The 14,073-nt window shown below is 41.6% G+C and overlaps 1 protein-coding gene across 6 annotated transcripts in view; it reads right to left on the reverse strand.

The window, feature by feature from the left end:
• TNS3 (tensin 3) overlaps positions 1-14,073 on the reverse strand; it is a 438,738-nt gene that overhangs the window by 96,039 nt on the left and 328,626 nt on the right. The gene's annotated exons all lie outside the window — the stretch shown is intronic.

Raw genomic sequence — 14,073 nt, forward strand, 5'->3', positions numbered from 1 at the left:
TCATAAACAGATAAGTAAGAGTTAATAGCACAGAAGTACTTTATATTTCTTTGACTGTAAATGGTTAACAAGTTCAGTAAGCCTGGCTGTCACCTGACCAGAGGACCAATCAGAGGACAGGATACTTTCAAATCTTGAGGGAGGGAAGTTTGTGTGTGTGCTGTTAGTTTTTGGTTGTTGTTCACCCTGGGGGCTCAGAGGGATCAGATGTGCAACTAGGTTTCTCTCCAATCTCCCTGATACAGGTTCTTATAGATTCAAAATAGTAAGTACTAGGTAGATAAAGCGAGTTAGGCTTATGTTTGTTTTCTTTATTTGCAAATGTGTATTTGGTTGGAAGGAGTTCAAATGTGTATTTGGCTGAAAGGAGTTCAAATTGGTATTTTGCTGAAAAGATTTTAATTTGTATTTGTATACTTAGGCTGGGAGAGTGTTCCCAGTGTCTACAGCTGAAAGACCCTGTACCTATTCCATTTTAAATTTACAAAGATAATTTTTACTGTTTTTTCTTTCTTTAATTAAAAGCTTTTCTTGTTTAAGAACCTAATTGTTTTTTTATTCTGGTGAGACCCCAGGGGACTGGGTCTGGATTCACCAGGGAATTGGTGAACCTAATTGTTTTTTTATTCTGGTGAGACCCCAGGGGACTGGGTCTGGATTCACCAGGGAATTGGTGAACCTAATTGTTTTTTTATTCTGGTGAGACCCCAGGGGACTGGGTCTGGATTCACCAGGGAATTGGTGGGGAGAAAGGAGAGAAGAGGGAGAGAGAGGCTGATTTCTCTCTGTGCCAGGATTACTTTCTCTCAGGAAGAGTCTGGGAAGGGGAAAGAGAAGGAGGGAGGAAGGTGAATTGTCCTCTCTGTTTTGTGATTCAAGGAGTTTGAATCACACAGTGATCTTCCAGGGTAACCCAGGGAGTGGAAGCCTGGGAGAGGCAATGGTGAGGGAAAGGGTTTACTTTCCTTGTGTTAAGATCCAAATGGTCTGGGTCTTGGGGGTCCCCGGTCCAGGTTTTGGGGGGACCAGAGTGTACCAGGCACTGTAATTCCTGGTTGGTGGCAGCGCTACAGGTTCTAAGCTGGTAATTAAGCTCAGAGGAATTCATGCTGGTGCCCCATCTTTTTGGACGCTAAGGTTCAGAGTGGGGATTATACCATGACAAGGTACATGTGCAAAATGTAAACAGTGCAACAACAGGGATGCAAGGCCTGGGTGTCAGAATGAACCAACAATATGAAAAATGCTCCACAGAAGGCAATGACTTAAGATCATGTGGACATGTGTAGATCAGTCAGTAAACTTATTTTTCTACCATTGTTACGGACTGTCTACTAAACAAGTAAATGATCACTTAGATTATTGTCATACATTTGTGTTTTGTGTGGATTACTTCTGAATTTCAAAATATAATGCGCATGTTAGTTTGTTGTGGCAGCATTTAACAATTAAATTTTTGCTGGTACTGCTGGACTTCTGAAGTGATTTTTTATTGCTCAGTATAATCACACAATCTAGGTGAAGATTTCACGTTCAAAAGTAAAGTTTGATTAGGCATTTATGAATTTTAACCATTTAAAAAATGCCATTTTCCCTCCCAAGCTGTTTGGTATGTTGCTAGAAATAACAGTTTAAATATATTTAAATCAATAACCCTTGTGATTTATTTAATTATTTCCCATATAAAGCTGGGTTTGGAATAAATTATATCCTTTAAACTGTGGCACAAACAGATACAGTAAGAGGATCCTTTCATTTACAGTCTTCCTTTTCTAAAGCAGTGCAATGAGTAATATTCAGTGAGAGAGAGATTTTTTTTTCCATTTTGTTTCAGAGGCCAGCATAGCCACAAGAGATTATGACATCCATCATCTCAACACTTAACATCTGTCAGCTGCCCGTACCACAGTAGTGCGGCAACTAAACATACAATAGACAATGAACTACCTTTAAAAAAAAAAAAAGACTTTCTTCATCATCTAGTAAAACCATGGATGAGTTCATAACCAGGACCAGCAAATTCCATCAAAACTCCATAGATTAAAAGAAATTTTGGTTCATTTATGCAACAAATTTTCCCCTTTGTCTTGTTCAGAACAAATGTTTGATTGACATGGTTAATTCATTATGACCAGGCTACACTTCAGCAGGCTGAGCAGACATTACCAGCAGGTTGCTAGATACAGTTTAAGAGAAGGAAATGGAACAGCGTGCAAAAAACATTAATAGGAAATTAGTTAATCTGAGTCTTAATAGCTGGAGCAATGTACACAATGATTCAGTAATGTGTACTTGTGTGACAACAGAAGATGGGGTTGTCTATCTTACAGTAACAATTGATACATCAAGAAATGCCCACACAGCAGAATACTTAAAAGTAGCAGTAAAGGTTATAACAACCTGTGGACAAAAATTCAAGTGTCAAGTGTGCAGCTTTGTAACAAACAATCCTGCAAATATAAACAACAGTGAGAAGATGATGATAATGAAGGGAACTTGAAACTTATATGTGTACAGTGCTCATCTGATGTAACTTTTAGCCAAAGACTTAAATATAACTGCAGGAATAAAGGAAAATGTTGTTGATAGTGCAAAATACTTCAGAATACAACCACTTTGCTTCAAATTCACAAAAGAGAACAAGAGGATTTCTCCCCCATGATGTACAATGGAATTCAGGGGTTGACTGTTTTGAGCTACATACTGAGAACAGGCCTATTCTGATGATAACTTGTGAAGAAAATGGTGACAAAATAGATGGAATGATCACAGCCAAAGTAGTCAACATGGGACTAAAGAGAAATGTAGAAGATCTGTTGATTATACTGAAACCTATTTCCCTCACCTTGGACACCCTGCAGAAGAATTGCTGCTGTACTACTGCTGCTGTTGAAATTTGGAAAGAACGTGAAAAGCCATTGAAGAAAGAAATATCGAACGACAAAGATAAATTACAGGCAATAAAGAAGTGGATGGATCAAGTCCTTATCCACCTAATTTTCTTGCCAATATTCTCAAGCCAAAGTAGATGCCTAACTGCTGAAGAAGAAGATGCTGCTATGATAAGATCCTATGCATCTAAGAATTACCCATCAATAATGCCAACCATAACAAATTTCAGGGCTGGGGGTGAACCATTCAAGCAGTACATGTTTAATGATGATATTTTACAGAAATTCATCACTCAACCGGTGGAAGTCAACAGCTGAACACCTGGAACCAGAACCTGTTGAAGTGCTAAGCCAGCTTTTGACAGCAATAGCCTCTTCTGCATGCACGGAAAGAGTATTTTCTTCATTTGGACTAATTCCAAGTTGAGAAATCGATTGGAGGTTGACAAAGCAGGAAAACTTGTCTCTCGCTTCCAGCCCATCAGTGGTGGGTAACCTGCAGCCCATCAGGGTAATCTGCTGGTGGGCTGCCAAACGGTATGTTTACATTTGCATGGCTGCCCAGAGCGCCCATTGGCCGCGGTTCGCTGTTCCCAGCCAATGGGAGCTGCAGGAAGCAGCGGCCAGCACGTCCCTGCAGACCGCCAGTTTTGAGATCTAATTTTTAGGTTTTCTGCTGTGGGAATAGATTTACCGTTGTTGGCAAAAGAGCTGTGCTGCCAGGCAACTGCTGCTCCACAAATCTGGAGAAGGAGACGTTGCAGTAACTGCCTCCACATCAACCTTCTTCCACAGTGCTCTTTCTACAGTGTAGGGTCCTGCACACTCCTGCTTGTGCCAAAAGATAATAGTCCATTATTAACCTGGAATAGATTCCCAATGTCTGAAGATTTCACTGTCGTCTTTAGACTTTAGGAGTCTATTCCATCATCTATCCATGCAGCTACAGCAACTCATCATTAAGATGAATGGGAGTTACTCATGCATACTGAAAGAGAACAGACCTCTTTGTCTCAAATAAGATTGAAAGGATCAAGCCATTAATATATACATTGCTTAAACACTAAAATCTCCAGATCCACAGTCAGAGAGAAATATCATCTCAAGCATGGATTAATCAGGACTGACTCTGTAGAAGTGCACATTGCACTGTGTCTGTGAAATATGTATATAGGTTTGTGATAATCTTTCTAAAACTGAACAGTTTATGCCATAGCCAGAAATTTATTTTTTTCTGTTTGCACTTATAAAAATACCTTTAGCACAGTTCATAATGATTTGCAAGTCAAACTATTCTTTCTTATTCTACACCAGGACTCTGTAGACAAGGATTTAACTCCCAGTAATTCACTAATCTGAAATGTACCAGGACCAATTTTCTCCACAGGCAGGATATATCACAGTGGCTAGTAAATAGATATACAATACTGGAATTTGTGTGTTACATACAAGTTTAATCAGAGGAATGCTTATCCACCTATAACAGACTGTACAGTGGTTGCCATTTAACTCAACATTTATAATCAGTTAGCACAGTCAATATGCAAGACACCACAACTATGATAGTATATTAAGTAGTACAAATGGATTCTTCTTTCCTATATCTAGAAAAGGAAATAAATGGAATAACACAGATAGCACTGTGTGAAAAAAAAAAAAGATAAAAATCAGCATGTACTAATTATATGTAATATAATTATATGTACTGCAATCTCTAAAATCTCTTTACCTTACTAGAGTTAATGTGCGGTCTTATTTAGTTGTGTTGCTCTTTAAGGAGTAAATCAATGACCAATATTTGCATACTTAAATCAAATATAAATCTACAGTAACTCAGCTGAAGTCAGTGGAGTTCAACCTTTGTAATATAATTCAGAATCAGGCACCAACATTAGTCTATGGCAGGAGTAGGCAACCTATGGCACGTGTGCCGAAGGCAGCACGCGAGCTGATTTTCAGTGGCACTCACACTGCCCAGGTCTTGGCCACCAGTCCAGGGGGCTCTGCATTTTAATTTAATTTTAAATGAAACATCTAAACATTTTGAAACCTTATTTACTTTACATACAACAATAGTTTAGTTATATATTATAGACTTATAGAAAGAGACCTTCTAAAAAGGTTAAAATGTATTATTGGCACGCAAAACCTTAAATTAGAGTGAATAAATGAAGACTCAGCACACCACTTCTGAAAGGTTGCCGACCTCTGGTCTATGGGATGTATAGTATCTCAGCATTTGTACGGTAACATCCACACCCATACAGAAAGCCTTAGACATCATATTTGGACATTGCCACATTCTTCTGTCACTTTGAAAAGCCTTTCAGATGGGCCAAGCTGCTTTTCCATTACACATAACAGAGTAAGAAGAAAACATTTGGAATAGCTCAAAACTTTATTTAAAAAAATACAGATATGTGAAAGGATTTCTCTCTCTCTACTGTAATAAATACACTGCAGCAGGATTTATGACACAAAGATTTGGATTACCTTCAAAGCTATGTTTTTCCATTATCCAAAGGCCTCCGAAGATGTTCTAGACACAGGTAATCAGATTAGCTACTTCATTATTATTCAGTTTGCATCTAGGTCAGGGGTCGGCAACCTTTCAGAAGTGGTGTGCCAAGTCTTCATTTATTCACTCTAATTTAAGGTTTTGCGTGCCAGTAATACATTCTAACATTTTTAGAAGGTCTCTTTCTATAAGTCGATAATATATAACTAAACTATCGTTGTATATAAAGTAAATAATGTTTTTAAAATGTTTAAGAAGCTTCATTTAAAATTAAATTAAAATGCAGAGCCCCCCAGACCAGACCCAGGCAGTGTGAGTGCCACTGAAAATCAACTTGCATGCCGCCTTCCGCACATGTGCCATAGGTTGCCTATCCCGATCTAGGTTTTTGTTTTTGAGGGGAGGATCTCTTCAGACAATCCAATAGTACGCCATGCTTGTCTCTGTTGTCACCACCCATTGTTTTCTTTAGTTTAAACTTCATTTTCTATTTAATTAGCTGCCTCACCTCTCTAGGGCTTCTTTAAATTCTGACCTTTGCAGAACCAAGCTAAGCAAAAGTTCCCTGGGAGAGCAAGAAGTCATACTCCTCCACTAGTTACACATGGCAGGCCCACACTGATCAGTGAAGGCTGACTCCAGGAAATATGCTCAGAGAAAGCAATAACCCATATAAGGGGAAAACTGTTATAACTACATTGACAGCTGCTCTATAACATCCACCCTGAAAAGGGAGTGCAGTATACTTGTTTTTTCTTCATACCTGCCTACACATGGTGACAGGAACAGAAATCTCTCTCAATTATGGTGATCAAACCCAGCTATTGCATTCTTTTCCCTGGAAGCTGACTGTCCGTTAATTCTTAAATCATTGAAGCAGAAGAAACCATAACATCTTACAAAAGAGATATGGAGTGAGTCAAGTAAGAGGCGAGCAAGAGTTTGCTTTTAATTTGGCTGAATAAACGTAGTGAACAAAGAAGTTAAATGTCTGTAAAACAGTTTGTATGTGTGCAAAAGAGAGCACATGCGTCCAGGGGTACATGTATGAGAAAGACAGTACTCCAGGATAAATAAGTGAAAGAGTGAGTGTGTGTCAGTCCATGAGTGTGTGAAAGTGAATTTAGAGAAGAGTGTGTGTGTGTGCAGGTCAGTCTCCCCATCCAAGATCACCCTCATGTGCTTTTTGACATGCATATTTTCTTTTTCATACACACTTCACATCTGTTTCTCATACATATGCCAGACGCACCCCTCACTTACTCTTCACCCCCCCAAGTCAGTCACACAAAGCTCGACTCTACCCCTTTCACTCCTGCACTCGTTGAGTCACTGCATATTCTCAGGGTATGTCCACACTACGAGATTATTCCGATTTTACATAAACTGGTTTTGTAAAACAGATTGTATAAAGTCGAGCGAACGCGGCCACACAAAGCACATTAATTTTGGTGGTGTGCGTCCATGTACCGAGGCTAGCATCGATTTCTGGAGCGTTGCACTGTGAGTAGCTATCCTGTAGCTATCCCATAGTTCCCGCAGTCTCCCCCACCCACTGGAATTCTGGGTTGAGATCCCAATGCACGATGGTGCAAAAACAGTGTTGCGGGTGATTCTGGGTAAATGTCGTCACTTATTCCTTCCTCCGTGAAAGCAACGGCAGATAATCATTTCACGCCCTTTTTCCCCGGATTGCCCTGGCAGACGCCATAGCATGGCAATAATGGAGCCTGTTTTGCCTTTTGTCACTGTCACTGTATGTGTACTGGATGCCGCTGACAGAGGCGATACTGCAGTGCTACACAGCAGCATTCACTTGCCTTTGCAAGGTAGCAGAGATGGTTACCATCCCTATTTCACCGTCTGCCATTGTAAATTGGTGATGAGATGACGGTTACCAATCATTTTGTACCGTCTGCTGCTGTCATGGGTGCTCCTGGCTGGCCTTGCTGAGGTCGGCCGGGGGTGCATGGACAAAAATGGGAATGACTCCCTGGGTCATTTCCTTCTTTATGTTTGTCTAAAAATAGAGTCAGTCCTGCCTAGAATATGGGGCAAGTCTACTAGAGAGCCAGAGAGCACAGCCGCTCCGGATCAGAGCCCCAGAGATCCCGCAGAAATAATGAGCTGCATGCCATTCTAGGGGGTACCCCTGCAACAACTCCATCCATTGCTTCCCTCCTCCCACACCCCTCCTGGGCTACTGTGGCAGTGTCCCCCCATTTGTGTGATGAAGTAATAAAGAATGCAGGAATAAGAAACACTGAGTTTTAAGTGAGATAAAATGAGGGAGGGGCAGCCTCCAGCTGCTATGATAGTCCACGCAGTACAGAATCTTTTCTTTAGACATGAAAGGGGGGGGGGCTGAGGGAGCTCAGGCTCCAGCTGCTATGATGAGGACGGTTACCCAGCATTTTGTACCATCTGCCAGGAATGACAGGGAGTCATTCCCATTTTTACCCAGGCGCCCCCGGCTGACCTCACCGAGGCCAGCCAGGAGCACTCACGAGATGATGATGGTTTTCCACCATTTTGTATCGTCTGCCATCAGGAAAGGAACGAGAGGGGATGCTGCTGTTCAGCGCTGCAGCATCATGTCTACCAGCAGCATGCAGTAGACATACGGTGACACTGAAAAATGGCAAGAAACGATTTTTCCCCCTTTTCTCTCACGGGGAGGAGGGGCGATAAATTGACGGGATATACCCTGAACCACCCCTGACAATGTTTTTGACTCTTCAGGCATTGGGAGCTCAGCCAAGAATGCAAATGCTTTTCGGAGACTGCGGGGACTGTGGGATAGCTGGAGTCCTCAGTCCCCCCTCCCTCCCTCCATGAGCATCCATTTGTTTCTTTGGCTTTCCATTACGCTTGTCACGCAGCACTGTGCTGAATCCCTGCTGCGGCCTCTGTCTATCATAGCCTGGAGATTTTTTCAACTGCTTTCTCATTTCGTCTTCTGTAACGGACCTCTGATAGAACAGATTTGTCTTCCCATACAGCGATCGGATCCAGTATCTCCCGTACGGTCCATGCTGGAGCTCTTTTTGGATTTGGGACTGCATGGCCACCCGTGCTGATCAGAGCTTCACGCTGGGCAAACAGGAAATTAAATTCAAAAGTTCGCGGGGCTTTTCCTGTCTACCTGGCCAGTGCATCCGAGTTCAGATTGCTTTCCAGAGCGGTCACAATGGTGCACTGTGGGATACCGCCCGGAGGCCAATACCGTCCATTTGCGGCCACACTAACCCTAATCCAACATGGCAATACCGATTTCAGTGCTACTCCTCTTGTTGGGGAGGATTACAGAAACCGGTTTAAAGAGCCCTTTATATTGATATAAAGGGCCTCATTGTGTGGACAGGTGCAGGGTTAAATCGGTTTAACGCTGCTAAAGTCGTTTTAAACGCATAGTGTAGATCAGGCTTCAGTGGGTCATCCTTCCAGACGTCCAGTCAACCTCACTCAGTCACCATTCAGTCCTGACTTGTCAGTTCTCTCCATCCCAGATCAATCGCTTCTATTTCCTCTCCTCCTGTCTCTCCAGATTTGTCTGCTAGGTCTTTGGCAGGAAATATTGGAGCCTGGAAGGGGGCTGGGTACAACAGCAGTACTGAACCTGGACTCAGACAAGATGACAGCAATTAAGGAATAGGCCTGCATCAGTGTACTGTGAGCCTGGAAAAATCACTGATCTTCATTCCCCACCATGAGCCTCGGCTAGTGGGAATCAGAAATAATCAGAAACCTGGGGCCCATGCAGCTTGTTCTGCAGAAGTATAGTGAGTGGTGCTCTCCTTATGGGCCAGATAGCATGACAGAAAAATTCTTCTTTTGGTTTAGCTGCGGCTACACTAAGGGCCTTTGCCTTCATAGGGATAGTTATGTCGCCCTGGGATGTGTGAATTTTTTTGACAAATCGTGTCAAACCAATCTGATAGCTTTCTTTGATAGGATAACGAGTCTTGTGGATAAGGGAGAAGCAGTGGATGTGGTATACCCAGACTTTAGTAAGGCATTTGATACGGTCTTGCATGATATCCTTATCGATAAACAAGGCAAATGCAATTTAGATGGGGCTACTATAAAGTGGGTGCATAACTGGCTGGATACCCATACTCAGAGAGTAGTTACTAATGGCTCCCAATCCTGCTGAAAGGTATAACAAGTGGGTTCCGCAGAGGTCTGTTTTGGGACCAGCTCTGTTCAATATCTTCATCGACGACTTAGAGGTTGGCATAGAAAGTACGCTTATTAAGTTTGCAGATGATACCAAACTGGGAGGGATTGCAACTGCTTTGGAGGACAGGGTCAAAATTCAAAATGATCTGGACAAATTGGAGAAATGGTTTGAGGTAAACCAGATGAAGACAAATGCAAAGTACTCCACTTAGGAAGGAAAAATCAGTTTCATACATACAGAATGGGAAGAGAGTGTCTAGGAAGGAGTATGGCAGAAAGAGATCTAGGGGTCACAGTGGACCACAAGCTAAATATGAGTCAATAGCGTGATACTGTTGCAAAAAAAGCAAACATGATTCTGTGATGCATTATCAGGTGTGCTGTAAACAAGACACGAGAAGTCATTCTACGGCTCTACTCTGCGCTGGTTAGGCCTCAACTGGAGTATTGTGTCCAGTTCTGGGCACCGCATTTCAAGAAAGATGTGGAGAAATTGGAGAGAGTCCAGAGAAGAGCAACAAGAATGATTAAAGGTCTTGAAAACATGACCTATGAAGGAAGGCTGAAAGAATTGGATTTATTTAGTTTGGAAAAGAGAAGACTGAGAGGGGACATGACAGCAGTTTTCAGGTATCTAAAAGGGTGTCATCAGGAGGAGGGAGAAAACTTGTTCACCTTGTTCACCATAGCCTCCAGTGATAGAACAAGAAGCAATGGGCTTAAACTGCAGCAAGGGAGATTTAGGTTGGACATTAGGAAAAAGTTCCTAACTGTCAGGGTAGGTAAACACTGGAATAAATTGCCTAGGGGGGTTGTGGAATCTCCATCTCTGGAGATATTTAAGAGTAGGTTAGATAAATGTCTATCAGGGATGGTCTAGACAGTATTTGGTCCTGCCATGAGGGCAGGGGACTGGACTCGATGACCTCTCGAGGCCCCTTCCAGTCCCAGAGTCTATGAATCTATGAATCTATGTTGCCATGCTTGCAGAAACTGTAGTACAGACAAGGTCTACATCTGGGTCCAAATTTGTATGTCTAGTCTTGAAGGCAGGGGCATAACCATCAACCCTTTTTATCACCCAGATATTCAAGTGTCCTGACCCACACATGGTGACTCAAAGCCCATAGTCAACGGGAGTCTTCCAAATTAAGGCAATGAAGATCTAAAGGGCAGTTCAGTCTCATTCACTGGTCAACAAATATTTGGTCTTTTTGCCATTCAGTTTTGCTGTGAATTAGTGATGATTTTGTATGTGTTTATGTACTGGAGATAAAGTGTGCTAAAGTAGCCAACTCATTTCACAGAGTTAGAAGAAGAAAGATGTTAACATCTTTCAGTCACTACATATATGGGTCGAATTTAGACCAATGAGATAGAAAGTCTCTAGCCATTAGCAGTCTCCTGAGCCATCCAGTCCCTCTCCCGCTTGCCACATTTCCATCAGAACAACCCATTTAAATAATACTAAGTGATGATCTGAAAATCACTCATTGATCCAAAATCTGAACCCACAACAAAAAAAGATAGTATCACCCGGTCCCAACTTTGCCAATGAATCCAGAAGAGTGATGAACTCTGAGACTCAACATAATTAAAATTCATAATGTTTCAGGTAAGTTCCATATATGTATAATGGACAGTTCCAAAGGGTATTTTGAAAATCTTTTCTAACTCTCTGTAAGGGAAGATTTGGGCAGCTATTGATGCTGAACTATGAGAACTTGAGGATGAATTCTCTCTGAAACCTCGACAGAAGTTTTGGAATTAGACCTCTCAACTTTAAAGTCTTATTTCCTGTGCTTTTAAATATGAACAAATGAAAAAGAAAAATTCTAGATCACACAGAAGATAAATTCAGTATTACTAGTTCTGTAGTAAATTATGCATAATTTTTGTTAAAGTACTTTGTATTGTAATCATCACGTTGGATTTCTGCAATATGTTGTACTTGGTGGAGTACATGAAGACCATTTGGAAACTACAATAAGTGTAGAATATTATAGAGGTAAGCGCTGCCCGGAGCCTGCATCTCTCCCACCTCCCACGCCCTACCCCTGAGCCTCCTCTTGCACTCAAACTCTCTCCTGGAGCTTGCAGCTATCCTGCACCCTAATCCCCTGCTCAGCCCTGAACCCCCTCCCGCTCCCAAACTCACTCCCAGAGTCCGTGCCCCCACCCCCTACCCACCCTGGTGAAAATGAGTGAGTGAGCAAGGATGGGGAGAGCGAGCAATGGAGGGAGGGAGATGGAGTGAGCCTCAGAGAAGGGGCGAGGCAGGGGGTGAGGAAAGGGTGTTCGTTTTCTGAAATCAGAAAGTTGGCAACCCTAGCACTACAGAACAGTTGCGATCAGCTGGGATGCTGATGCTGAGGCTCCCTAGTCTGAGGACTGGGGGCAATGAAATTACTGTTCCAAAGAATGGCATTCACTGACTTTCAGGGCATGCTACAACGAGTATTTACCCGGGCTTTGGTGGAGATGGTTGTTTAAAGAGAATTTGTGGGAGTTGGGTTTGGCAGGTATTTTGTTTGCATTCCGATAATGTATTCTTTTATTGTATTGTACACTTACCCCTAGATTTACAACAGATATAAATTGGAGGAAGAGGGAGAAAAATCAAGTTTCTATTTGAGGAGAGGTCAGGTCTAGACACGCACCCAAATTATTCATGATGCTTATTTTGGCCCTATCAAACAGAATTAGAAAGTCAAGAATTGTGAAAGGTGGCGCAGCTGATCCTGTGCAATTAGAGAAAAAAATTCCATACCATAGAATATCAGGGTTGGAAGGAAACCCAGGAGGTCATCTAGTCCAAGCCTCTGCTCAAAGCAGGACCAATCCCTAAAAAGATTTTTGCCTCATATCCCTAAGTGGCCCCCTCAATGATTGAGCTCACAAATCCTGGGTTTAGCAGGCCAATGCTCAAACCACTGAGCTATCCCTCCCCCTGAAACATACTCCCTCCCTGAAACAAACAACAAAACAGATACACCAAAGCTATTCAATATTTGACTATTCTGTTTACAGTTTGCTAAGGTGTTGAACACATAACAGAACTGTGAACAAAATGCTAGATGATACTCTTAAATGTGTCTGATCACATGAACATATTTTTCAAGTGGACTGAATAAAATTACTACTTTGGGGGTATAGGTTGAGGTTACAGAAGGAAATCAACAAATGCCAAGAACAGCTGGATTGTAATAACAATTAGCACTTAAGAAGCACTTTAAATTTGTTTCTTTTAGTTTATAAATTGTGCTTACTAGAACAGTCTTGGAGGAACTGATTAAATTCTCATTTAAATCAACTGAAGGGAGCCTTTTCATTTAGCAAGCTTGGGAAGTGGATTACAGCCTCAATACATATAACTGTATGTTCAAAGCACAGTATAATACAAGCATCTAATGAGGATGTACAAAACCTGGAGAGGTAGCTTAATAAATGCATTCTTCATTTAGATAAGGCAGAGAAAAATGGATTGCTTAGAGGCATGCATGCTAGTGTGGTAAAGCCACGATTATGAGTTTTCTGACACCTATCACTGTGCTCATTCTACTAGACATCTTCCCTCTTTGTAACTACCTATCAGGTGTGATTTCTATAACCTAAAGTAACCATTGTGCTTAAACTTTTCATCTTTGTTAATTGCATGTCTACTTCTGGAACATGTCCCACCAAAGACTTCACTTCCACCAGTACAACCGGTAGTGGGCCAAAACACTTATCCGGCTTCATAAATGTGACGCAGTGATGATGACTCCTTTTTCCTTTCTGAGAGTACTAGAAGTCATGAGCAAAAACCAAACAATTACTTCTAGGCACAAATGTTTAATCAAAGGATAAGACTGGGTGGCTTATTTTATGCTACTCTCTTTTCCCCTTCACTGGCTCCACTGAATGTCAAAGGGCAGCATAGTTTCTAATGGGCAAATCTCACTTTTAATTTCTGCCACTGAACTAAGCATTTAAAGATTCAAATCAATTATAGACAAATGTATTTCAGTCTAACATATTCCCTGAACAAAAATTCTGCGTTGAAATCTAGTTAAAGTTGCTCAGGTAAATTTTCCACCAGCACAACCCTAAAAAAGCCAAGAAATCCCTAGTCTTCAGCCAGCCCTTTTAATGTGCAACCATGACTTCATCTCCTCCACATTACCTCATCAACACCCAACCCCTAAGAAACAAATTCCTCTGCCCTCCACGCCCATACAAAACGTGTAACACTGAACTGCAACTACGTGGAGTTGCGTGGTCATTTTTCTAATTGTTCAGAATACCAGACTGGGCTTAAACTAAAGTAGATGGTTAGTGTGTATGGTGTAGATTTTTAATCGATGGTTACATGTTTAAGTATTGTGTTAACAGAAGGAATTAGTTGGTTATTAAAAGGAAATAGGCTGTGATAGTGTTTATCATTTTGCAAAGTTGTTTATTCTAGTACTATTATTCAGGTGATATAATGAGGAAGAATGG

This window comes from Gopherus evgoodei, chromosome 2 (assembly GCF_007399415.2).
Source record: "Gopherus evgoodei ecotype Sinaloan lineage chromosome 2, rGopEvg1_v1.p, whole genome shotgun sequence".
NCBI classification, from domain to species: Eukaryota; Metazoa; Chordata; order Testudines; family Testudinidae; genus Gopherus; species Gopherus evgoodei.